The following is a 26,402-nucleotide window of genomic DNA, read 5'->3' as shown; positions in this document are numbered from 1 at the left end:
ACTGTTCTCCATCATTCTATCAGCAGACAGCACTCTGACTGATGTGGAGCTACTGTTCTCCATCATTCTATCAGCAGACAGCACTCTGATGTGGAGCTACTGTTCTCCATCATTCTATCAGCAGACAGCACTCTGATGTGGAGCTACTGTTCTCCATCATTCTATCAGCAGACAGAGCTCTGACTGATGTGGAGCTACTGTTCTCCATCGTTCTATCAGCAGACAGCACTCTGACTGATGTGGAGCTACTGTTCTCCATCATTCTATCAGCAGACAGCACTCTGATGTGGAGCTACTGTTCTCCATCATTTTATCAGCAGACAGCACTCTGACTGATGTGGAGCTACTGTTCTCCATCATTCTATCAGCAGACAGCACTCTGATGTGGAGCTACTGTTCTCCATCATTCTATCAGCAGACAGCACTCTGACTGATGTGGAGCTACTGTTCTCCATCATTCTATCAGCAGACAGCTCTCTGACTGATGTGGAGCTACTGTTCTCCATCATTCTATCAGCAGACAGCACTCTGATGTGGAGCTACTGTTCTCCATCATTCTATCAGCAGACAGCTCTCTGACTGATGTGGAGCTACTGTTCTCCATCATTCTATCAGCAGACAGCACTCTGACGTGGAGCTACTGTTCTCCATCATTCTATCAGCAGACAGCACTCTGATGTGGAGCTACTGTTCTCCATCATTCTATCAGCAGACAGCACTCTGACTGATGGGGAGCTACTGTTCTCCATCATTCTATCAGCAGACAGTGCTCTGACTGATGTGGAGCTACTGTTCTCCATCATTCTATCAGCAGACAGCACTCTGATGTGGAGCTACTGTTCTCCATCATTCTATCAGCAGACAGCACTCTGACTGATGTGGAGCTACTGTTCTCCATCATTCTATCAGCAGACAGCACTCTGACTGATGTGGAGCTACTGTCCTCCATCATTCTATCAGCAGACAGCACTCTGACTGATGTGGAGCTACTGTTCTCCATCATTCTATCAGCAGACAGCACTCTGACTGACGTGGAGCTACTGTTCTCCATCATTCTATCAGCAGACAGCACTCTGACGTGGAGCTACTGTTCTCCATCATTCTATCAGCAGACAGCACTCTGACTGATGTGGAGCTACTGTTCTCCATCATTCTATCAGCAGACAGCACTCTGACTGATGTGGAGCTACTGTTCTCCATCATTCTATCAGCAGACAGCACTCTGACTGATGTGGAGCTACTGTCCTCCATCATTCTATCAGCAGACAGCACTCTGACTGATGTGGAGCTACTGTTCTCCATCATTCTATCAGCAGACAGCACTCTGACTGATGGGGAGCTACTGTTCTCCATCATTCTATCAGCAGACAGCACTCTGATGTGGAGCTACTGTTCTCCATCATTCTATCAGCAGACAGCACTCTGACTGATGTGGAGCTACTGTTCTCCATCATTCTATCAGCAGACAGCACTCTGACTGATGTGGAGCTACTGTTCTCCATCATTCTATCAGCAGACAGCACTCTGATGTGGAGCTGCTGTTCTCCATCATTCTATCAGCAGACAGCACTCTGATGTGGAGCTACTGTTCTCCATCGTTCTATCAGCAGACAGCACTCTGACTGATGTGGAGCTACTGTTCTCCATCATTCTATCAGCAGACAGCACTCTGACTGATGTGGAGCTACTGTTCTCCATCATTCTATCAGCAGACAGCACTCTGATGTGGAGCTACTATTCTCCATCATTCTATCAGCAGACAGCACTCTGATGTGGAGCTACTGTTCTCCATCATTCTATCAGCAGACAGCACTCTGATGTGGAGCTACTATTCTCCATCATTCTATCAGCAGACAGCACTCTGATGTGGAGCTACTATTCTCCATCATTCTATCAGCAGACAGCACTCTGATGTGGAGCTACTATTCTCCATCATTCTATCAGCAGACAGCACTCTGATGTGGAGCTGCTGTTCTCCATCATTCTATCAGCAGACAGCACTCTGATGTGGAGCTACTGTTCTCCATCATTCTATCAGCAGACAACACTCTGATGTGGAGCTACTGTCCTCCATCATTCTATCAGCAGACAGCACTCTGACTGACGTGTAGCTACTGTTCTCCATCATTCTATCAGCAGACAGCACTCTGACTGATGTGGAGCTACTGTTCTCCATCATTCTATCAGCAGACAGCACTCTGACTGATGTGGAGCTACTGTTCTCCATCATTCTATCAGCAGACACCACTCTGATGTGGAGCTACTATTCTCCATCATTCTATCAGCAGACAGCACTCTGACTGATGTGGAGCTACTGTTCTCCATCATTCTATCAGCAGACAGCGCTCTGACTGATGTGGAGCTACTGTTCTCCATCATTCTACCAGCAGACAGCGCTCTGACTGATGTGGAGCTGCTGTTCTCCATCATTCTATCAGCAGACAGCACTCTGACTGATGTGGAGCTACTGTTCTCCATCATTCTATCAGCAGACAGCACTCTGACTGATGTGGAGCTACTGTTCTCCATCATTCTATCAGCAGACAGCACTCTGACTGATGTGGAGCTACTGTTCTCCATCATTCTATCAGCAGACAGCACTTTGATGTGTAGCTACTGTTCTCCATCATTCTATCAGCAGACAACACTCTGACTGATGGGGAGCTACTGTTCTCCATCATTCTATCAGCAGACAGCACTCTGACTGATGTGGAGCTACTGTTCTCCATCATTCTATCAGCAGACAGCACTCTGATGTGGAGCTACTGTTCTCCATCATTCTATCAGCAGACAGCACTCTGATGTGGAGCTACTGTTCTCCATCATTCTATCAGCAGACAGCACTCTGATGTGGAGCTACTGTTCTCCATCATTCTATCAGCAGACAGCACTCTGATGTGGAGCTACTGTTCTCCATCATTCTATCAGCAGACAACACTCTGACTGATGTGGAGCTACTGTTCTCCATCATTCTATCAGCAGACAGCACTCTGATGTGGAGCTACTGTTCTCCATCATTCTATCAGCAGACAGCACTCTGATGTGGAGCTACTGTTCTCCATCATTCTATCAGCAGACAACACTCTGACTGATGTGGAGCTACTGTTCTCCATCATTCTATCAGCAGACAGCACTCTGATGTGGAGCTACTGTCCTCCATCATTCTATCAGCAGACAGCACTCTGACTGATGTGGAGCTACTGTTCTCCATCATTCTATCAGCAGACAGCACTCTGACTGATGTGGAGCTACTGTTCTCCATCATTCTATCAGCAGACAGCACTCTGATGTGGAGCTGCTGTTCTCCATCATTCTATCAGCAGACAGCACTCTGATGTGGAGCTACTGTTCTCCATCGTTCTATCAGCAGACAGCACTCTGACTGATGTGGAGCTACTGTTCTCCATCATTCTATCAGCAGACAGCACTCTGACTGATGTGGAGCTACTGTTCTCCATCATTCTATCAGCAGACAGCACTCTGATGTGGAGCTACTATTCTCCATCATTCTATCAGCAGACAGCACTCTGATGTGGAGCTACTGTTCTCCATCATTCTATCAGCAGACAGCACTCTGATGTGGAGCTACTATTCTCCATCATTCTATCAGCAGACAGCACTCTGATGTGGAGCTACTATTCTCCATCATTCTATCAGCAGACAGCACTCTGATGTGGAGCTACTATTCTCCATCATTCTATCAGCAGACAGCACTCTGATGTGGAGCTGCTGTTCTCCATCATTCTATCAGCAGACAGCACTCTGATGTGGAGCTACTGTTCTCCATCATTCTATCAGCAGACAACACTCTGATGTGGAGCTACTGTCCTCCATCATTCTATCAGCAGACAGCACTCTGACTGACGTGTAGCTACTGTTCTCCATCATTCTATCAGCAGACAGCACTCTGACTGATGTGGAGCTACTGTTCTCCATCATTCTATCAGCAGACAGCACTCTGACTGATGTGGAGCTACTGTTCTCCATCATTCTATCAGCAGACACCACTCTGATGTGGAGCTACTATTCTCCATCATTCTATCAGCAGACAGCACTCTGACTGATGTGGAGCTACTGTTCTCCATCATTCTATCAGCAGACAGCGCTCTGACTGATGTGGAGCTACTGTTCTCCATCATTCTACCAGCAGACAGCGCTCTGACTGATGTGGAGCTGCTGTTCTCCATCATTCTATCAGCAGACAGCACTCTGACTGATGTGGAGCTACTGTTCTCCATCATTCTATCAGCAGACAGCACTCTGACTGATGTGGAGCTACTGTTCTCCATCATTCTATCAGCAGACAGCACTCTGACTGATGTGGAGCTACTGTTCTCCATCATTCTATCAGCAGACAGCACTTTGATGTGTAGCTACTGTTCTCCATCATTCTATCAGCAGACAACACTCTGACTGATGGGGAGCTACTGTTCTCCATCATTCTATCAGCAGACAGCACTCTGACTGATGTGGAGCTACTGTTCTCCATCATTCTATCAGCAGACAGCACTCTGATGTGGAGCTACTGTTCTCCATCATTCTATCAGCAGACAGCACTCTGATGTGGAGCTACTGTTCTCCATCATTCTATCAGCAGACAGCACTCTGATGTGGAGCTACTGTTCTCCATCATTCTATCAGCAGACAGCACTCTGATGTGGAGCTACTGTTCTCCATCATTCTATCAGCAGACAACACTCTGACTGATGTGGAGCTACTGTTCTCCATCATTCTATCAGCAGACAGCACTCTGATGTGGAGCTACTGTTCTCCATCATTCTATCAGCAGACAGCACTCTGATGTGGAGCTACTGTTCTCCATCATTCTATCAGCAGACAACACTCTGACTGATGTGGAGCTACTGTTCTCCATCATTCTATCAGCAGACAGCACTCTGATGTGGAGCTACTGTCCTCCATCATTCTATCAGCAGACAGCACTCTGACTGATGTGGAGCTACTGTCCTCCATCATTCTATCAGCAGACAGCACTCTGATGTGGAGCTACTGTCCTCCATCATTCTATCAGCAGACAGCACTCTGACTGATGTGGAGCTACTGTCCTCCATCATTCTATCAGCAGACAGCACTCTGACTGATGTGGAGCTACTGTTCTCCATCATTCTATCAGCAGACAGCACTCTGACTGATGTGGAGCTACTGTTCTCCATCATTCTATCAGCAGACAGCACTCTGATGTGGAGCTACTGTTCTCCATCATTCTATCAGCAGACAGCACTCTGACTGATGTGGAGCTACTGTTCTCCATCATTCTATCAGCAGACAGCACTCTGACTGATGTGGAGCTACTGTTCTCCATCATTCTATCAGCAGACAGCACTCTGACTGATGTGGAGCTACTGTTCTCCATCATTCTATCAGCAGACAGCACTCTGACTGATGTGGAGCTACTGTTCTCCATCATTCTATCAGCAGACAGCACTCTGATGTGGAGCTACTGTCCTCCATCATTCTATCAGCAGACAGCACTCTGACTGATGTGGAGCTACTGTCCTCCATCATTCTATCAGCAGACAGCACTCTGACTGATGTGGAGCTACTGTTCTCCATCATTCTATCAGCAGACAGCACTCTGACTGATGTGGAGCTACTGTTCTCCATCATTCTATCAGCAGACAGCACTCTGACTGATGTGGAGCTACTGTTCTCCATCATTCTATCAGCAGACAGCACTCTGACTGATGTGGAGCTACTGTTCTCCATCATTCTATCAGCAGACAGCACTCTGACTGATGTGGAGCTACTGTTCTCCATCATTCTATCAGCAGACAGCACTCTGACTGATGTGGAGCTACTGTTCTCCATCATTCTATCAGCAGACAGCACTCTGACTGATGTGGAGCTACTGTTCTCCATCATTCTATCAGCAGACAGCACTCTGATGTGGAGCTACTGTTCTCCATCATTCTATCAGCAGACAGCACTCTGATGTGGAGCTACTGTTCTCCATCATTCTATCAGCAGACAGCACTCTGATGTGGAGCTACTGTTCTCCATCATTCTATCAGCAGACAGCACTCTGACGTGGAGCTACTGTCCTCCATCATTCTATCAGCAGACAGCACTCTGACTGATGTGGAGCTACTGTTCTCCATCATTCTATCAGCAGACAGCACTCTGACTGATGTGGAGCTACTGTTCTCCATCATTCTATCAGCAGACAGCACTCTGACTGATGTGTAGCTACTGTTCTCCATCATTCTATCAGCAGACAGCACTCTGATGTGGAGCTACTGTTCTCCATCATTCTATCAGCAGACAGCACTCTGATGTGGAGCTACTGTTCTCCATCATTCTATCAGCAGACAGCACTCTGATGTGGAGCTACTGTTCTCCATCATTCTATCAGCAGACAGCACTCTGACTGATGTGGAGCTACTGTTCTCCATCATTCTATCAGCAGACAGCACTCTGACTGATGTGGAGCTACTGTTCTCCATCATTCTATCAGCAGACAGCACTCTGACTGATGTGGAGCTACTGTTCTCCATCATTCTATCAGCAGACAGCACTCTGATGTGGAGCTACTGTTCTCCATCATTCTATCAGCAGACAGCACTCTGACTGATGTGGAGCTACTGTTCTCCATCATTCTATCAGCAGACAGCACTCTGACTGATGTGGAGCTACTGTTCTCCATCATTCTATCAGCAGACAGCACTCTGACTGATGTGGAGCTACTGTTCTCCATCATTCTATCAGCAGACAGCACTCTGATGTGGAGCTACTGTTCTCCATCATTCTATTAGCAGACAGCACTCTGACTGATGTGGAGCTACTGTTCTCCATCATTCTATCAACAGACAGCACTCTGACTGATGTGGAGCTACTGTTCTCCATCATTCTATCAACAGACAGCACTCTGACTGATGTGGAGCTACTGTTCTCCATCATTCTATCAGCAGACAGCACTCTGATGTGGAGCTACTGTTCTCCATCATTCTATCAGCAGACAGCACTCTGACTGATGTGTTGAGTAGTTACTTTTCTCTGGTAAAATTCAAGATTAACTTCAAGAAAAACATCAGATGAGTAAATGTAGCTGGCTCCATTCTGTCTATGATAAACATGGCCATGCATCGTTTTAGGGGAAAACAACACCTTGCCTCTTCATTATATATTATTATATATATATTATTATTATATATAAACCCATATCCTTGTGTGGCTGCCAGATAAATAGTGTTGCACTTCTGTTGTCATCTTCATGAAAATGAAGCTATTTTCTGATGAATGTGTTGCACTAGTGTACTTTATGTGAAGGAAAACTATATTATAACTATATTATATTATAATATAAAACTATATTATATTATAAGCAACATAAACACTGTTGACTTTCTATCTAAAACGCAGGTGAACTGTTTTTTTTTTAACTCTGTTTTGGCGACCTCCTGTCCTGGCGCTCAGGGCCAGTAGTCTGTGAACACTCCAGATCGCAGGTTCACACAAGATGGAGACACCAGAGGTGCCCAAAATGAAGGATTTATGATCCCGCCTGCAGGGTCACCTTGCTGATCTGCTCCTACAGCCATTATGAATGCAGCTCTCCCCTCCCTCCCTCCCTCCCTCCCTCGTTCGTCACTATCACCTCTCCACGTCTATCTCTTTCCTTCTACTCTCCTTTCATCCTCTCTACCTTTCTGTCTGTTTCTCTACTGTCCTATCATCTCTCCCTGTCTCTCTCTGATCCTATATTCTCTCTGTCTTTCTCTGTCTCTCTCTGTCTCTCTGTCTCTCTATCTCTCTGTCTCTCTCTGTCTCTCTCTGTCTCTCTCTGTCTCTCTCTGTCTCTCCCTGTCTCTCCCTGTCTCTCTCTGTCTCTCTCCGCCTCTCTCCACTTCTCTCCGTCTCTCTCCGTCTCTCTCCGATTCTTTCCGTCTCTCTGTCTCTCTCTGTCTCTCTCTGTCTCTCCCTGTCTCTCTCTCTCTGTCTCCGTCTCTCTCCGACTCTCTCCGTCTCTCCCTGTCTCTCTCCGTCTCTCCCTCTCTCTGTGTCTCTCTCTGTCTCTCTCTCTCTCTCTCCGTCTCTCTCCGTCTCTCTCCGTCTCTCTCCGTCTCTCTCCGTCTCTCTCCGTCTCTCTCCGTCTCTCTCCGTCTCCCTCCGTCTCCCTCCGTCTCTGAGCCCACTAGCTAGGTCAACCCAGACCAGTCAATTAGAGTACCAGCAGGCCTGACTGCACCTGTCAGTGTCACAGCCAATAGACAACCTGCATCTCCCGGAGAGGAAAAGACACTGCACGTGTCACACTTTTTATGTTCCCCTTTTCATGTGTTTTCCTTTTTACGTTTTTTTATAAATTAAAAAATATATATTTTTAATTTCACCTTTTTTTAACCAGGTAGGCCAGTTGAGAACAAGTTCTCATTTACAACTGTGACCTGGACAAGAATAAAGCCAAGCAGTGCGACAAAAACAACAACACAGAGTTACACAAACGTACAGTCAATAACACAATAGAAAAATCTATATACAGTGTGTGCAAATGTAGAAGAGTAGGGAGGTAAGTCAATAAATAGGCAATACATGTGTATTCTTTGGTGTCTGCACGTGGCTCTCCAGGATGGATCTATAGCATGGATCTATAGGATGGGATCTATAGGATGAGATCTATAGCATGGATCTATAGGATGGGATCTATAGGATGGGATCTATAGGATGGGATCTATAGGATGGATCTATAGGATGAGATCTATAGCATGGATCTATAGCATGGATCTACAGGATGGATCTATAGGATGGGATCTATAGCATGGATCTATAGGATGGATCTATAGGATGAGATCTATAGCATGGATCTATAGCATGGATCTATAGCATGGATCTATAGGATGTGATCTATAGCATGGATCTATAGCATGGATCTATAGCATGGATCTATAGCATGGATCTATAGCATGGATCTATAGGATGGATCTATAGGATGGGATCTATAGCATGGATCTATAGCATGGATCTATAGGATGGATCTATAGGATGGGATCTATAGCATGGATCTATAGGATGGATCTATAGCATGGATCTATAGCATGGATCTATAGCATGGATCTATAGGATGGATCTATAGGATGGATCTATAGGATGGATCTATAGCATGGATCTATAGGATGGATCTATAGGATGGATCTATAGCATGGATCTATAGGATGGGATCTATAGGATGGGATCTATAGCATGGATCTATAGGATGGGATCTATAGGATGGATCTATAGGATGGATCTATAGCATGGATCTATAGGATGGATCTATAGGATGGATCTATAGCATGGATCTATAGGATGGGATCTATAGGGTGGGATCTATAGGATGGGATCTATAGGATGGGATCTATAGCATGGATCTATAGGATGGGATCTATAGGATGGATCTATAGGATGGGATCTATAGGATGGGATCTATAGCATGGATCTATAGCATGGATCTATAGGATGGGATCTATAGGATGGGATCTATAGGATGGGATCTATAGCATGGATCTATAGCATGGATCTATAGCATGGATCTATAGCATGGATCTATAGGATGGGATCTATAGGATGGATCTATAGGATGGGATCTATAGCATGGATCTATAGGATGGATCTCCAAGTAATCATGTGAGAGGAAAATCACTGCCGTTACCAGACGAGCCAAAGAAAACGTCAATGAATAATTTCTGAATGTCCTTATTGATTGATGTTTCACTGATTGACGAGGGATTGATTTTGAAGAGGAAAACTCATAGATGATGTATTCGGCGTTGATGACTGCATGTTGAACGCTGAAATCACTTGTGCACCTCTTTGTGTTTCCCACTGCAACCAGAGGTCATCTTCCCTTCTGCTCCACTCTAAAGAAAAGAGGCCTACGAAGCAGATGAGTCATGTCTGTTGCCTATGTGAGGAGAGGAGAGAGGAGAAGTTCACTGAGGAGTTGCTCTGTAGGGATCAATGAGATAACCATGACGTTTGCTCTCAAGAATTGTCCCTTATATTGTGTAAGCTATCTTACATAGGGGGAGAGAGAGAGAGAGGGAGAGAGAGAGATGTAGTTTGTGGTGAGAAAGCAAAGTCTCAAACTTTGTTGTTTACCTTGAGTTGTTTACAAGCTAGCCTTTATCCCCTTTGGTACGGTCTTAAACACCCACCGACTCGTCTCTCCTCAGAGTGACACAGCTCAGCTGAAAGCTGTTCTTTCACAACGTTTTCTTTGGAAAGAGACTAGTCAAATACTCCCTCTTCACTTCTCACCAACCCCTCCTACAGTACACCAAACCCTGAAACCACAACACAGCTTCTGAAACCACAACACAGATTCTGAAACCACAACACAGCTTCTGAAACCACAACACAGCTTCTGAAACCACAACACAGCTTCTTCTGAAACCACAACACAGCTTCTGCAACCACAACACAGCTTCTGCAACCACAACACAGCTTCTGAAACCACAACACAGCTTCTGAAACCACAACACAGCTTCTGAAACCACAACACAGCTTCCTCTGAAACCACAACACAGCTTCTTCTGAAACCACAACACAGCTTCTGAAACAACAACACAGCTTCTGAAACAACAACACAGCTTCTGAAACCACAACACAGCTTCTGAAACCACAACACAGCTTCTGAAACCACAATACAGCTTCTGAAACCACAACACAGCTTCTGCAACCACAACACAGCTTCTGCAACCACAACACAGCTTCTGCAACCACAACACAGCTTCTGAAACCACAACACAGCGTCTGAAACCACAACATAGCTTCTGAAACCACAACACAGCTTCTGAAACCACAACACAGCTTCTTCTGAAACCACAACACAGCTTCTGCAACCACAACACAGCTTCTGCAACCACAACACAGCTTCTGAAACCACAACACAGCTTCTGAAACCACAACACAGCTTCTGAAACCACAACACAGCTTCTTCTGAAACCACAACACAGCTTCTGAAACAACAACACAGCTTCTGAAACAACAACACAGCTTCTGAAACCACAACACAGCTTCTGAAACCACAACACAGCTTCTGAAACCACAATACAGCTTCTGAAACCACAACACAGCTTCTGAAACCACAACGCAGCTTCTTCTGAAACCACAACACAGCTTCTGAAACCACAAAACAGCTTCTTCTGAAACCACAACAGCTTCTTCTGAAACCACAACACAGCTTCTGAAACCACAACACAGCTTCTGAAACCACAACACAGCTTCTGAAACCACAACACAGCTTCTGAAACCACAACACAGCTTCTGAAACCACAACACAGCTTCTGAAACCACAACACAGCTTCTGAAACCACAACAGCTTCTTCTGAAACCACAACACAGCTTCTAAAACCACAACACAGCTTCTGCAACCACAACACAGCTTCTGCAACCACAACACAGCTTCTTCTGAAACCACAACACAGCTTCTTCTGAAACCACAACACAGCTTCTGCAACCACAACACAGCTTCTGCAACCACAACACAGCTTCTGAAACCACAACACAGCTTCTAAAACCACAACACAGCTTCTGCCACCACAACACAGCTTCTTCTGAAACCACAACACAGCTTCTGCAACCACAACACAGCTTCTGAAACCACAACACAGCTTCTGAAACCACAACACAGCTTCTGAAACCACAACAGCTTCTTCTAAAACCACAACACAGCTTCTGAAACCACAACACAGCTTCTTCTGAAACCACAACACAGCTTATTCTGCAACCACAACACAGCTTCTGAAACCACAACACAGCTTCTGAAACCACAACACAGCTTCTGAAACCACAACAGCTTCTTCTAAAACCACAACACAGCTTCTGAAACCACAACACAGCTTCTTCTGAAACCACAACACAGCTTCTGAAACCACAACACAGCTTCTTCTGCAACCACAACACTTCTTCTTCTTGGCTGTAGCAACAAACTCCAATCTGAGTCAGTGTCTCTGTCCCAAATGCCCCCCCTTTTCCCTATAGTGCACTACTGTTGACTAGATACCTGTGGGCCCCTATGGACCCTGGTCAAAAGTAGTGCACTATATAGGGAATAGGATTCCATTTGGGAAGTAGCCTGTGAGTGAGTTCTGTGTCAACAGTTGTTGACCGAGGACAACATAAAGGTTTAACCTATCTTCGTTCAAACAAAGAGGGTACTGTTGTGTACGTGTTTAACCTTACATTATGTTGTCAAGTAATAATAACACTGTAAATTGCAGCAAATGTCTTTAAATATGCCTGTGTGTTTTAAAAAGCCCATATGTCTTTAAATCGGCCCGTGTGTCTTTAAATAGGCCTGTGTGTCTTTAAATATGTCAGTGTGTCTTTCAATAGGCCCGTGTGTCTTTAAATATTCCTGTGTGTCTTTAAATAGGCCCGTGTGTCTTTAAATAGGCCTGTGTGTCTTTAATTAGGTCAGTGTGTCTTTAATTAGGTCAGTGTGTCTTTAAATAGGCCTGTGTGTCTTTAAATAGGCCTGTGTGTCTTTAAATAAGTCAGTGTGTCTTTAAATAGGCATGTGTGTCTTTAAATAGGCCTGTGTGTCTTTAAAATGGTCAATGTGTCTTTAAATAGGCCTGTGTGTCTCCACTAACCGGTGCCTCCACACATTGACTCTGTACCGTAACACCCTGTAGACAGCCTCCACATTGACTCTGTACCGTAACACCCTGTATATAGCCTCCACATTGACTCCGTACCGTAACACCCTGTATATAGCCTCCACATTGACTCTGTACCGTAACACCCTGCATAAAGCCTCCACATTGACTCTGTACTGGTACACCCTGTATATAGCCTCCACATTGACTCTGTACCAGTACCCCCTGTATATAGCCTCCACATTGACTCTGTACCGGTACCCCCAGTATATAGTCACCACATTGACTCTGTACCGGTACCCCCTGTATATAGTCACCACATTGACTCTGTACCGTAACACCCTGTATAAAGCCTCCACATTGACTCTGTACTGGTACACCCTGTATATAGCCTCCACATTGACTCTGTACCGGTACTCCCTGTATATAGCCTCCACATTGACTCTGTACCGGAACCCCCTGTATATAGCCTCCACATTGACTCTGTACCAGTACTCCCTGTATATAGCCTCCACATTGACTCTGTACCGTAACTCCCTCTATATAGCCTCCACATTGACTCTGTACCAGTACCCCCTGTATATAGCCTCCACATTGACTCTGTACCGGTACCCCCTGTATATAGCCTCCACATTGGCTCTGTACCGGTACCCCCTGTATATAGCCTCCACATTGACTCTGTACCGGTACCCCCCTGTATATAGCCTCCACATTGACTCTGTACCGGTACCCCCCTGTATATAGCCTCCACATTCACTCTGTACCGTTACCCCCTGTATATAGCCTCCACATTGACTCTGTACCGGTACCCCCTGTATATAGCCTCCACATTGACTCTGTACCGGTACCACCTGTATATAGCCTCCACATTGACTCTGTACCGTAACTCCCTGTATATAGCCTCCACATTGACTCTGTACCGTAACTCCCTGTATATAGCCTCCACATTGACTCTGTATCGTAACTCGTTGTATATAGCCTCACTATTGTTATTTACTGCTGTTTAATTATTTGTTATTTTTCTATTTTTCTATTTTTTTGGGGGGGTTACTTCAGTTGACTTTAGTAAATACTGTCTTAACACTTATTTTTCTTAAAACTGCATTGTTGTTTAAGGGCTTGTAAGTCAGCATTTTCACTGTAAGGTGTAACCTGTTGTATTCGGCATATGTGACAAAATGAGGTGGAAACTGAGCTGCACTTCCTAACCTCCTGCCAAATGTATGACCATATTAGAGACACATATTTCCCTCAGATTACACAGACCCACAAAGAATTTGAAAACAAACCCGATTTTGATAAACTCCCATATCTATTGTGTGAAATTCCACAGTGTTCCATCACAGCAGCAAGATTTGTGACCTGTTGCACAAGAAAAGGGCAACCAGTGAAGAACAAACACCATTGTAAATACAACCCATATTTATGTTTATTTATTTTCCCTTTTGTACTTTAACCATTTGTACATCGTTACAACAATGTATATAGACATAATATGACATTTGAAATGTCTTTATTATTTTGGAACTTTTGTGAGTGTAATGTTTACTGTTAATTTTTATTGTTTATTTCACATTTGTTTATTATCTATTTCACTTGCTTTGGCAATGTTAACACGTGTTTCCCATGCCAATAAAGCCCTTAAATTGAATTGAATTATATAAAAGGGTGTTTTATTGCTTCAGGCAATTAGTCTGGATGAGAAGGGGCTTTAGACTCAGGGGTGAGACTCAGGGGTGAGAATAGAGGGAGGGGAAGGTTAAACCAAGAGTCGTGATCTGAAAGGAGGAAAACCACAGTGAAAGAGGGGACATGGTGTCATAAATACCCTCCTGTCTCTTGAGTGCCCATCTGTGCTGAACCTTAAAACATCCACATGAAAGACAAAGATCACAAATGGATGAAATGTTATTTTGTGTTACAGGCTACAAAGAAAAAAACGTTGTGAAAGTTATTACGCATGATTTAGGTTCTACCGTATGCAACGAATGCCAATCAAAATAGCAGTTTAGTTCAAGCTGTCTCGAAGAAAAAGCCCTATTATTTGAAATGTTAACTATTCTAGTTTTAAGTGGGGGGTGTGAGCGTCAACTACTCTACCCCACCTTCGAGGTGAAGCGCTGCGCGTATGGAAACGGAGGGACGGCCACTTCAGCCACAGAGCGAACCTCGCGGTGAAGAATGAGCACATAACTGAACTGAACGCTGTTGCTCCGCCCGTAGGATTGGATTTATCCGGGTTATTAGTGGTTGCCAAGGACAGTGTCATATCATTTTGGATACATCTACTGGTTCGTGTTCTTTAACAGCTTTGGGAAACATTTCTCGGTTCTATAAAGGGTAAGTTTGAAGCGCTCTCTCCAATTCAGTCCCCACATTCTGTTCCTATCGAAAATGTCACGCAGTGATTCGAAATTAGTATTTGGATTTTAACTGTTGACTTTGTATCCCACGCAATTTATTCAAGCCTTTTTCATTTTTGTTTTGTTACATCAAAACAGTTATGGACACATTTCGCTTCTGAAATTGATTGGCTCAAGCAACCAACGTGTTTTTATTCAGTGTTGAACGTTTTCTCTCTCTCAGAAACTCGGGGAGTTTGTGTTCCGCTTCCATCATTGTTGAAAGTTAATGCACGACTAAATGTGTCTGTTTGTTATTTATTTTTTAACTAGGCAAGTCAATTATGAAAAAAATCTTATTTACAACGACGGCCTAGGAACAGTGGGTTACCTGCCTTGTTCAGGGCCAGAACGACAGATTTTTACCTTGTCAGCTCTGGGATTTGATCAAGCAACCTTTCGGGTTACTGGCCCAACGCTCTAACCAGTAGGCTACCTGCTGGTTACTGTTCCAACGCTCTAACCAGTAGGCTACCTGCTGGTTACTAGTCCAACGCTCTAACCACTAGGCTACCTGCTGGTTACTGTTCCAACGCTCTAACCACTAGGCTACCTGCTGGTTACTGTTCCAACGCTCTAACCACTAGGCTACCTGCTGGTTACTGTTCCAACGCTCTAACCAGTAGGCTACCTGCTGGTTACTAGTCCAACGCTCTAACCACTAGGCTACCTGCTGGTTACTAGTCCAACGCTCTAACCACTAGGCTACCTGCTGGTTACTAGTCCAACGCTCTAACCACTAGGCTACCTGCTGGTTACTGTTCCAACGCTCTAACCACTAGGCTACCTGCTGGTTACTGTTCCAACGCTCTAACCAGTAGGCTACCTGCTGGTTACTAGTCCAACGCTCTAACCACTAGGCTACCTGCTGGTTACTGTTCCAACGCTCTAACCACTAGGCTACCTGCTGGTTACTGGTCCAACGCTCTAACCAGTAGGCTACCTGCTGGTTACTGTTCCAATGCTCTAACCAGTAGGCTACCTGCTGGTTACTGTTCCAATGCTCTAACCACTAGGCTACCTGCTGGTTACTGGCCCAACGCTCTAACCACTAGGCTACCTGCTGGTTACTGTTCCAACGCTCTAACCAGTAGGCTACCTGCTGGTTACTGGCCCAATGCTCTAACCACTAGGCTATCTGCTAGTTACTGGCCCAACACTCTATCCACTAGGCTACCTGCTGGTTACTGGCCCAACGCTCTAACCACTAGGCTACCTGCTGGTTACTGGCCCAACACTCTATCCACTAGGCTACCTGCTGGTTACTGGCCCAACGCTCTAACCAGTAGGCTACCTGCTGGTTACTGGCCCAACGCTCTAACCAGTAGACTACCTGCTGGTTACTGGCCCAACACTCTAACCAGTAGGCTACCTGCTGGTTACTGGCCCAACACTCTAACCACTAGACTACCTGCTGGTTACTAGCCCAACGCTCTAACCACTAGGCTACCATCCGGTTACTAGTCCAACACTCTAACCAGTAGGCTACCTGCTGGTTACTGGCCCAACGCTCTAACCAGTAGACTACCTGCTGGTTACTGGCCCAACGCTCTAACCAGTAGGCTACCTGCTGGTTACTGGCCCAACACTCTAACCACTAGACTACCTGCTGGTTACTGGCCCAACGCTCTAACCAGTAGGCTACCTGCTGGTTACTAGTCCAACGCTCTAACCACTAGGCTACCATCCGGTTACTAGTCCAACGCTCTAACCACTAGGCTACCTGCTGGTTACTGTTCCAACGCTCTAACCACTAGGCTACCTGCTGGTTACTGGCCCAACGCTCTAACCACTAGGCTACCTGCTGGTTACTGGCCCAACGCTCTAACCACTAGGCTACCTGCTGGTTACTGGCCCAACGCTCTAACCACTAGGCTACCTGCTGGTTACTGGTCCAACGCTCTAACCACTAGACTACCTGCTGGTTACTAGTCCAACGCTCTAACCACTAGGCTACCTGCTGGTTACTGGCCCAACGCTCTAACCACTAGGCTACCTGCTGGTTACTGGCCCAACACTCTATCCACTAGGCTACCTGCTGGTTACTAGTCCAACGCTCTAACCACTAGGCTACCTGCTGGTTACTAGTCCAACGCTCTAACCACTAGGCTACCTGCTGGTTACTAGTCCAACGCTCTAACCACTAGGCTACCTGCTGGTTACTAGTCCAACGCTCTAACCACTAGGCTACCTGCTGGTTACTGGCCCAACGCTCTAACCACTAGGCTACCTGCTGGTTACTAGTCCAACGCTCTAACCACTAGGCTACCTGCTGGTTACTGGCCCAACACTCTAACCACTAGACTACCTGCTGGTTACTAGCCCAACGCTCTAACCACTAGGCTACCTGCTGGTTACTGCCCCAACGCTCTAACCACTAGGCTACCTGCTGGTTACTGGCCCAACGCTCTAACCACTAGGCTACCTGCTGGTTACTGGCCCAACGCTCTAACCACTAGGCTACCTGCTGGTTACTGGCCCAACACTCTAACCACTAGGCTACCTGCTGGTTACTGGCCCAACACTCTAACCACTAGGCTACCTGCTGGTTACTGGCCCAACACTCTAACCACTAGGCTACCTGCTGGTTACTGGCCCAACGCTCTAACCACTAGGCTACCTGCTGGTTACTAGTCCTACACTCTAACCACTAGGCTACCTGCTGGTTACTGGCCCAACACTCTAACCACTAGACTACCTGCTGGTTACTGGCCCAACGCTCTAACCACTAGGCTACCTGCTGGTTACTGGCCCAACACTCTAACCACTAGACTACCTGCTGGTTACTAGTCCAACGCTCTAACCACTAGGCTAGGCTACCTGCTGGTTACTGGCCCAACGCTCTAACCACTAGACTACCTGCTGATTACTAGTCCAACGCTCTAACCACTAGGCTAGGCTACCTGCTGGTTACTGGCCCAACGCTCTAACCACTAGGCTACCTGCTGGTTACTGGCCCAACGCTCTAACCACTAGGCTACCTGCTGGTTACTGCCCCAGCACTAACCACTAGACTATGTATTAACTGTCAATTGCAAACCATAATGCCATAATGTCTGAAGACCAATAGGCTACTATTCTGATATGTTTGTTATTAGGCTCACCCTACTTCATATGTGTCTATACTATAGTAATGACATCAGGTAATAACATGGAATAACAGCAACGAGGGGTTGGAAGTGTCCTTACTGGGTTTGTGAAATAGTACTTCCTGTCTTGGCCTCCTCTCACCAGCATACTGCAGCTTGTAGTCTACATTCAGTCATCACAAAGATAGCTGAAACCTATTGGTGAGGAAATCCCCTTTCAAACCAACACAGAGTCAGAAATTCATCTACTGTAATCGTGCTGCTAACAAGGGGCCTGAAGTTTAGAGAGGGTCTGGGGTTAGAGAGGGTCTGGGGTAAGAGAGGGTCTGGGGTTAGAGAGGGTCTGGGGTTAGAGAGGGTCTGGGGTTAGAGAGGGTCTGGGGTTAGAGAGGGTCTGAGGTTAGAGAGGGTCTGGGGTTAGAGAGGGTCTGGGTTAGAGAGGGTAGAGGGTCTGAGGTTAGAGAGGGTCTGAGGTTAGAGAGGGTCTGAGGTTAGAGAGGGTCTGGGGTTAGAGAGGGTCTGGGGTTAGAGAGGGTCTGGGGATAGAGAGGGTCTGGGGTTAGAGAGGATCTGGGGTTAGAGAGGGTCTGGGGTTAGAGAGGGTCTGGGGTTAGAGAGGGTCTAGGGTTAGAGAGGGTCTAGGGTTAGAGAGGGTCTAGGGTTAGAGAGGGTCTGAGGTTAGAGAGGGTCTGGGGTTAGAGAGGGTCTGAGGTTAGAGAGAGTCTGGGGTTAGGGAGGGTCTGGGATTAGGGAGGGTCTGGGATTAGAGAGGGTCTGGGGTCAGAGAGAGTCTGGGGTCAGAGAGGGTCAGAGAGGGTCTGGGATTAGAGGGTCTGGGGTTAGAGAGGGTCTGGGGTTAGAGAGGGTCTGGGGTTAGAGAGGGTCTGGGGTTAGAGAGGGTCTGGGGTTAGAGAGGGTCTGAGGAGAGAGGGTCTGGGGTTAGAGAGGGTCTGGGGTTAGAGAAGGTCTGAGGAGAGAGGGTCTGGAGTTAGAGAGGTTCTGGGGTCAGGGAGAGTCTGGGATTAGAGAGGTTCTGGGGTCAGGGAGGGTCTGGGATTAGAGAGGGTCTGGGGTCAGAGAGAGACTGGGGTCAGAGAGGGTCAGAGAGGGTCTGAGGTTAGAGAGGGTCAGAGAGGGTCTGAGGTTAGAGAGGGTCTGAGGAGAGAGGGTCTGGAGTTAGAGAGGTTCTGGGGTTAGAGAGGGTCTGGGGTTAGAAAGATTCTGTGGAGGGGGGGGGGTTCAGGAGGCGAAGAGATCAACATAATTTTATAGAGTGAGAGGTAAAGCTTATTGAATAGTGTTTAGGTAGAGGTATTGGGACAACATTTGAAGTAGAGGTATTGGGACAACATTTGAAGTAGAGGTATTGGGACAACATTTGAAGAGTTGAGGTAGAGGTATTGGGACAACATTTGAAGTAGAGGTATTGGGACAACATTTGAAGTAGAGGTATTGGGACAACATTTGAAGTAGAGGTATTGGGACAACATTTGAAGAGAGTTGAAGTAAAGGTGTTGGGACAACATTTGAAGAGAGTTGAAGTAGAGGTATTGGGACAACATTTGAAGAGAGTTGAAGTAGAGGTATTGGGACAACATTTGAAGAGAGTTGAAGTAGAGGTATTGGGACAACATTTGAAGAGAGTTGAAGTAAAGGTGTTGGGACAACATTTGAAGAGAGTTGAAGTAGAGGTATTGGGACAACATTTGAAGAGAGTTGAAGTAGAGGTATTGGGACAACATTTGAAGAGAGTTGAAGTAGAGGTATTGGGACAACATTTGAAGTAGAGGTATTGGGACAACATTTGAAGTAGAGGTATTGGGACAACATTTGAAGTAGAGGTATTGGGACAACATTTGAAGAGAGTTGAAGTAGAGGTATTGGGACAACATTTGAAGTAGAGGTATTGGGACAACATTTGAAGAGAGTTGAAGTAGAGGTATTGGGACAACATTTGAAGAGAGTTGAAGTAGAGGTATTGGGACAACATTTGAAGAGAGTTGAAGTAGAGGTATTGGGACAACATTTGAAGTAGAGGTATTGGGACAACATTTGAAGTAGAGGTATTGGGACAACATTTGAAGTAGAGGTATTGGGACAACATTTGAAGTAGAGGTATTGGGACAACATTTGAAGTAGAGGTATTGGGACAACATTTGAAGTAGAGGTATTGGGACAACATTTGAAGTAGAGGTATTGGGACAACATTTGAAGAGAGTTGAAGTAGAGGTATTGGGACAACATTTGAAGAGAGTTGAAGTAAAGGTGTTGGGACAACATTTGAAGAGAGTTGAAGTAGAGGTATTGGGACAACATTTGAAGAGAGTTGAAGTAGAGGTATTGGGACAACATTTGAAGTAGAGGTATTGGGACAACATTTGAAGTAGAGGTATTGGGACAACATTTGAAGTAGAGGTATTGGGACAACATTTGAAGTAGAGGTATTGGGACAACATTTGAAGTAGAGGTATTGGGACAACATTTGAAGTAGAGGTATTGGGACAACATTTGAAGTAGAGGTATTGGGACAACATTTGAAGTAGAGGTATTGGGACAACATTTGAAGTAGAGGTATTGGGACAACATTTGAAGAGAGTTGAAGTAGAGGTATTGGGACAACATTTGAAGAGAGTTGAAGTAAAGGTGTTGGGACAACATTTGAAGAGAGTTGAAGTAGAGGTATTGGGACAACATTTGAAGAGAGTTGAAGTAGAGGTATTGGGACAACATTTGAAGAGAGTTGAAGTAGAGGTATTGGGACAACATTTGAAGTAGAGGTATTGGGACAACATTTGAAGTAGAGGTATTGGGACAACATTTGAAGTAGAGGTATTGGGACAACATTTGAAGAGAGTTGAAGTAGAGGTATTGGGACAACATTTGAAGAGAGTTGAAGTAGAGGTATTGGGACAACATTTGAAGTAGAGGTATTGGGACAACATTTGAAGAGAGTTGAAGTAGAGGTATTGGGACAACATTTGAAGAGAGTTGAAGTAGAGGTATTGGGACAACATTTGAAGAGAGTTGAAGTAGAGGTATTGGGACAACATTTGAAGAGAGTTGAAGTAAAGGTATTGGGACAACATTTGAAGAGAGTTGAAGTAGAGGTATTGGGACAACATTTGAAGAGAGTTGAAGTAGAGGTATTGGGACAACATTTGAAGAGAGTTGAAGTAAAGGTATTGGGACAACATTTGAAGAGAGTTGAAGTAAAGGTATTGGGACAACATTTGAAGTAAAGGTATTGGGACAACATTTGAAGTAGAGGTATTGGGACAACATTTGAAGAGAGTTGAGGTAAAGGTATTGGGAGAAATGCTCAATTGACATAATATATACATAAACTTTTCAAATTCACATTATACTAACTTAAAGTAGGCTAGCTAGTTGAATGCTAATGTTAGCCAACGTTAGCTAAAGAATAGCTAGATTGTTTTTCCTTAGAATAAACCATGCTTCATTTTCATCAATATCGACGCAAATCATTACAGGGGGGAAAAAAATGCTACAGAAAAAGTTGTTAATTCACTGGGTAGTGTCAGAAAATATCCATTAAAGGTATAGTTCACCCAAATGACAACATGTCATTGGTTTCCTGACACTGTAAGCAGTCTATGGACAAGGTATGACAGCAGTCCATGCTTTGGTTTAGTTTCCCTGGTACTGTGTCCACATGCTAACGTTTTTAGCATTTGTGGCACAAATCCCATTCGAGTCATGGGACCGATATTAGCATTTTTCCGTGCGCCAGGTCCAAATCATCTGAAAGTATGTGAAATTGATTGTGAAGCTCAACAAAGTCACTAATAGATGATTTGAATTTGATGCTCGAAAAAATGCTAATATCGGTACCATGACTTGAATGGGATTTGTGCCACAAATGCTAAAAACGTTAGCATGTGGACACAGTGCCAGGGACACTAAAAAAAAGCATGGTTTTCTGCCATAGCTTGTCCACAGACTGCTTACAGGGTCAGGAAACCAATGTGTAATTTGGGTGAACCATCCCTTTACGAATCAAATCAAATGTCATTTTGGATGGTTTGGCATCAATTACAGAGTAACCAGCTTTTACTGCAATTTCAGATAAAAACTTAATAAAACAAGTCTCTTATATAAGGAAAATGCTACATTTCAGCTGTTGCTCTGCTATTAATGCTTCCTCCCATGTGTGGCACAGTGTAGCTAGCTGCACCCAGAGCTGTAGTCACTGCTTCCTCCCATGTGTAGCTAGCTGCACCCTGAGCTATAGACACTGCTTCCTCCCATGTGTGGCACAGTGTAGCTAGCTGCACCCAGAGCTGTAGACACTGCTTCCTCCCATGTGTGGCACAGTGTAGCTAGCTGCACCCAGAGCTGTAGTCACTGCTTCCTCCCATGTGTGGCACAGTGTAGCTAGCTGCACCCAGAGCTGTAGTCACTGCTTCCTCCCATGTGTAGCACAGTGTAGCTAGCTGCACTCTGAGCTGTAGACCCTGCTTCCTCCCATGTGTGGCACAGTGTAGCTAGCTGCACCCTGAGCTGTAGACACTGCTTCCTCCCATGTGTGGCACAGTGTAGCTAGCTGCACCCAGAGCTGTAGTCACTGCTTCCTCCCATGTGTAGCACAGTGTAGCTAGCTGCACTCTGAGCTGTAGACACTGCTTCCTCCCATGTGTAGCACAGTGTAGCTAGCTGCACCCAGAGCTATAGACACTGCTTCCTCCCATGTGTAGCACAGTGTAGCTAGCTGCACTCTGAGCTGTAGACCCTGCTTCCTCCCATGTGTGGCACAGTGTAGCTAGCTGCACCCTGAGCTGTAGACACTGCTTCCTCCCATGTGTGGCACAGTGTAGCTAGCTGCACCCAGAGCTGTAGACACTGCTTCCTCCCATGTGTGGCACAGTGTAGCTAGCTGCACCCAGAGCTGTAGACACTGCTTCCTCCCATGTGTGGCACAGTGTAGCTAGCTGCACCCAGAGCTGTAGACACTGCTTCCTCCCATGTGTAGCACAGTGTAGCTAGCTGCACCCTGAGCTGTAGACACTGCTTCCTCCCATGTGTGGCACAGTGTAGCTAGCTGCACCCTGAGCTGTAGACACTGCTTCCTCCCATGTGTGGCACAGTGTAGCTAGCTGCACTCTGAGCTGTAGACCCTGCTTCCTCCCATGTGTGGCACAGTGTAGCTAGCTGCACCCAGAGCTGTAGACACTGCTTCCTCCCATGTGTGGCACAGTGTAGCTAGCTGCACCCAGAGCTGTAGACACTGCTTCCTCCCATGTGTAGCACAGTGTAGCTAGCTGCACCCAGAGCTGTAGACACTGCTTCCTCCCATGTGTGGCACAGTGTAGCTAGCTGCACCCAGAGCTGTAGTCACTGCTTCCCAAACGGCATCATTTCCCCTACATAGTGCACTACTTTTAACCAGGACCCATAGGGTGGAATAGGATGCCATGTTTTGGAAGCAACCTGGTAGCTAGCTGCACCTGGAGCTGTAGACAGGCAGTAGAGCCTGGTAGCTAGCTGCACCTGGAGCTGTAGACAGGCAGTAGAGCCTGGTAGCTAGCTGCACCTGGAGCTGTAGACAGGCAGTAGAGCCTGGTAGCTAGCTGCACCTGGAGCTGTAGACAGGCAGTAGAGCCTGCTAGAGTAATCAGATGGTTTAAGTCAATTACACACCGTGTCACTGCTTGGAACACTCTGGAACTCCCACAGCCACTGAGACTTCACAGAGATCAGTAGCAGAAGAGTGTGTCTAGGCTTAGTGGGTGGGCGTAACCAGCTGCAATAGTTGTTTGGGGAATTTATCAATGCTGAAATCTCCGTTACAGTTATATCACAGACTGGAACTGTGATCCCTGTATGTCTGTGTGGTCTGAGTGGCTATAAAGGAGATGGTTGTCCAGTCCAAAAACAGCCCGTAGCCATTCTGCCCCGACCCCTTCAGTGTGGACAGATCCATTCTGCCCCGACCCCTTCAGTGGGGACAGATCCATTCTGCTCCGACCCCTTCAGTGTGGACAGATCCATTCTGCCCCGACCCCTTCAGTGTGGACAGAGCCATTCTGCGCCGACCCCTTCAGTGTGGACAGATCCATTCTGCCCCGACCCCTTCAGTGTGGACAGATCCATTCTGCCCCGACCCCTTCAGTGGGGACAGATCCATTCTGCCCCGACCCCTTCAGTGGGGACAGATCCATTCTGCCCCGACCCCTTCAGTGGGGACACATCCATTCTGCCCCGACCCCTTCAGTGTGGACACATCCATTCTGCCCCGACCCCTTCAGCGTGGACAGATCCATTCTGACCCGACCCCTTCAGTGGGGACAGATCCATTCTGCCCCGACCCCTTCAGTGGGGACAGATCCATTCTGCCCCGACCCCTTCAGTGGGGACAGATCCATTCTGCCCCGACCCCTTCAGTGTGGACACATCCATTCTGCCCCGACCCCTTCAGTGTGGACAGATCCATTCTGCCCCGACCCCTTCAGTGTGTACCCAGGTTTCTTAAATCCAATCGAGATGATGTGGCAGGACCTGAAGCGGGCAGTTCATGCCAGACACCCCTCAAACCTCACTCAATTGGCTGAGTTCTGTAAGGAGGAGTAGCCAAAAATCCCTCAGAACAAATGTCGGAGACTGATTACTGGCTATAGGAGACGTTTATCACAAGTTATCCAGACAAGTTATCGCTGCTAATGGAGGTACCACAAGCTATTGACTGAAGGGGTTCACATATTTTTGCACACAAAGAATCTGAGTTTAATAAACCACTTTTGATAAATAAACAATGAAAATATATCATTTTTTCCCCCTGTCGTTTACTTGAAATGTCTTTATTATGAATTGGGGTTTAGATAAGGATTTTATGTAAATTGTATTATTTTATAGCAACATAATGACCAGCCCTGTAGGGTTCACATACGTTGAAGCAGCACTGTGGGTGTATAGCAACACTGTGGGTGTATAGCAGCACTGTGGGTGTATAGCAACACTGTGGGTGTATAGCAACACTGTGGGTGTATAGCAACACTGTGGGTGTATAGCAACACTGTGGGTGTATAGCAGCACTGTGGGTGTATAGCAACACTGTAGGTGTATAGCAACACTGTGGGTGTATAGCAACACTGGGTGTATAGCAACACTGTGGGTGTATAGCAACACTGTAGGTGTATAGCAACACTGTGGGTGTATAGCAACACTGTGGGTGTATAGCAACACTGTGGGTGTATAGCAACACTGTAGGTGTATAGCAGCACTGTAGGTGTATAGCAGCACTGTGGGTGTATAGCAACACTGTGGGTGTATAGCAACACTGTGGGTGTATAGCAACACTGTGGGTGTATAGCAACACTGTGGGTGTATAGCAACACTGTGGGTGTATAGCAACACTGTGGGTGTATAGCAGCACTGTGGGTGTATAGCAACACTGTGGGTGTATAGCAACACTGTGGGTGTATAGCAGCACTGTGGGTGTATAGCAGCACTGTGGGTGTATAGCAACACTGTGGGTGTATAGCAACACTGTGGGTGTATAGCAGCACTGTGGGTGTATAGCAGCACTGTGGGTGTATAGCAGCACTGTGGGTGTATAGCAGCACTGTGGGTGTATAGCAGCACTGTGGGTGTATAGCAACACTGTGGGTGTATACCAACACTGTAGGTGTATAGCAGCACTGTGGGTGTATAGCAACACTGTGGGTGTATAGCAACACTGTGGGTGTATAGCAACACTGTGGGTGTATAGCAGCACTGTGGGTGTATAGCAACACTGTGGGTGTATAGCAGCACTGTGGGTGTATAGCAACACTGTAGGTGTATAGCAACACTGTGGAAGCCACCCAACGTCCGTTGGAAGTGGAGGTGAGTACAGTAGATAGAGAAGAGGCAGCCGTCACGTCTACCTGGAAACAAGTGGTCAGGTCAAAAACAAGAAACACTTAAAATTCATTCTCAAAACACATTTGACCTTTATTTAACTCGGCAAGTTAGTTAAGAACATATTATTATTTACAATGACAGCCTACGAACAGTGGGTTAACTGCCTTGATCAGGGGCAGAACAATAGATTTTTACCTTGGCAGCTCGGGGATTCGATCTTGCAACCTTTTGGTTACTAGTCCAACACTCTAACCACTAGGCTACCCTGCCTCCCCCGATCGTGTCTCAAAACACGTGATCGTTGTTTATGAGTGGCTCTGACTGTCTTTCACCCAGGGTGACCCAAAATGTCCTTTGACAATTAACAAGCTTTCCAGAGAGCAACCAGAGACCTTGTGTGCTTTTTTTTGGTGGTCCTCTAATGGTCTTTAGTCTTTGTGATTGATAACTACATT

At 46.1% G+C, this 26,402-nt stretch overlaps 1 pseudogene; it reads left to right on the top strand.

Moving 5' to 3' along the window:
* Positions 1-24,675, top strand: part of LOC129846409 (uncharacterized) — a 70,542-nt pseudogene extending 45,867 nt beyond the window's left edge.
* The last annotated feature ends 1,727 nt before the right edge of the window (positions 24,676-26,402 follow it).

The sequence above is a fragment of the Salvelinus fontinalis genome, unplaced genomic scaffold (assembly GCF_029448725.1).
Source record: "Salvelinus fontinalis isolate EN_2023a unplaced genomic scaffold, ASM2944872v1 scaffold_0527, whole genome shotgun sequence".
NCBI classification, from domain to species: domain Eukaryota; kingdom Metazoa; phylum Chordata; class Actinopteri; order Salmoniformes; family Salmonidae; genus Salvelinus; species Salvelinus fontinalis.
This window is presented reverse-complemented; position numbering and strand designations above follow the sequence as displayed.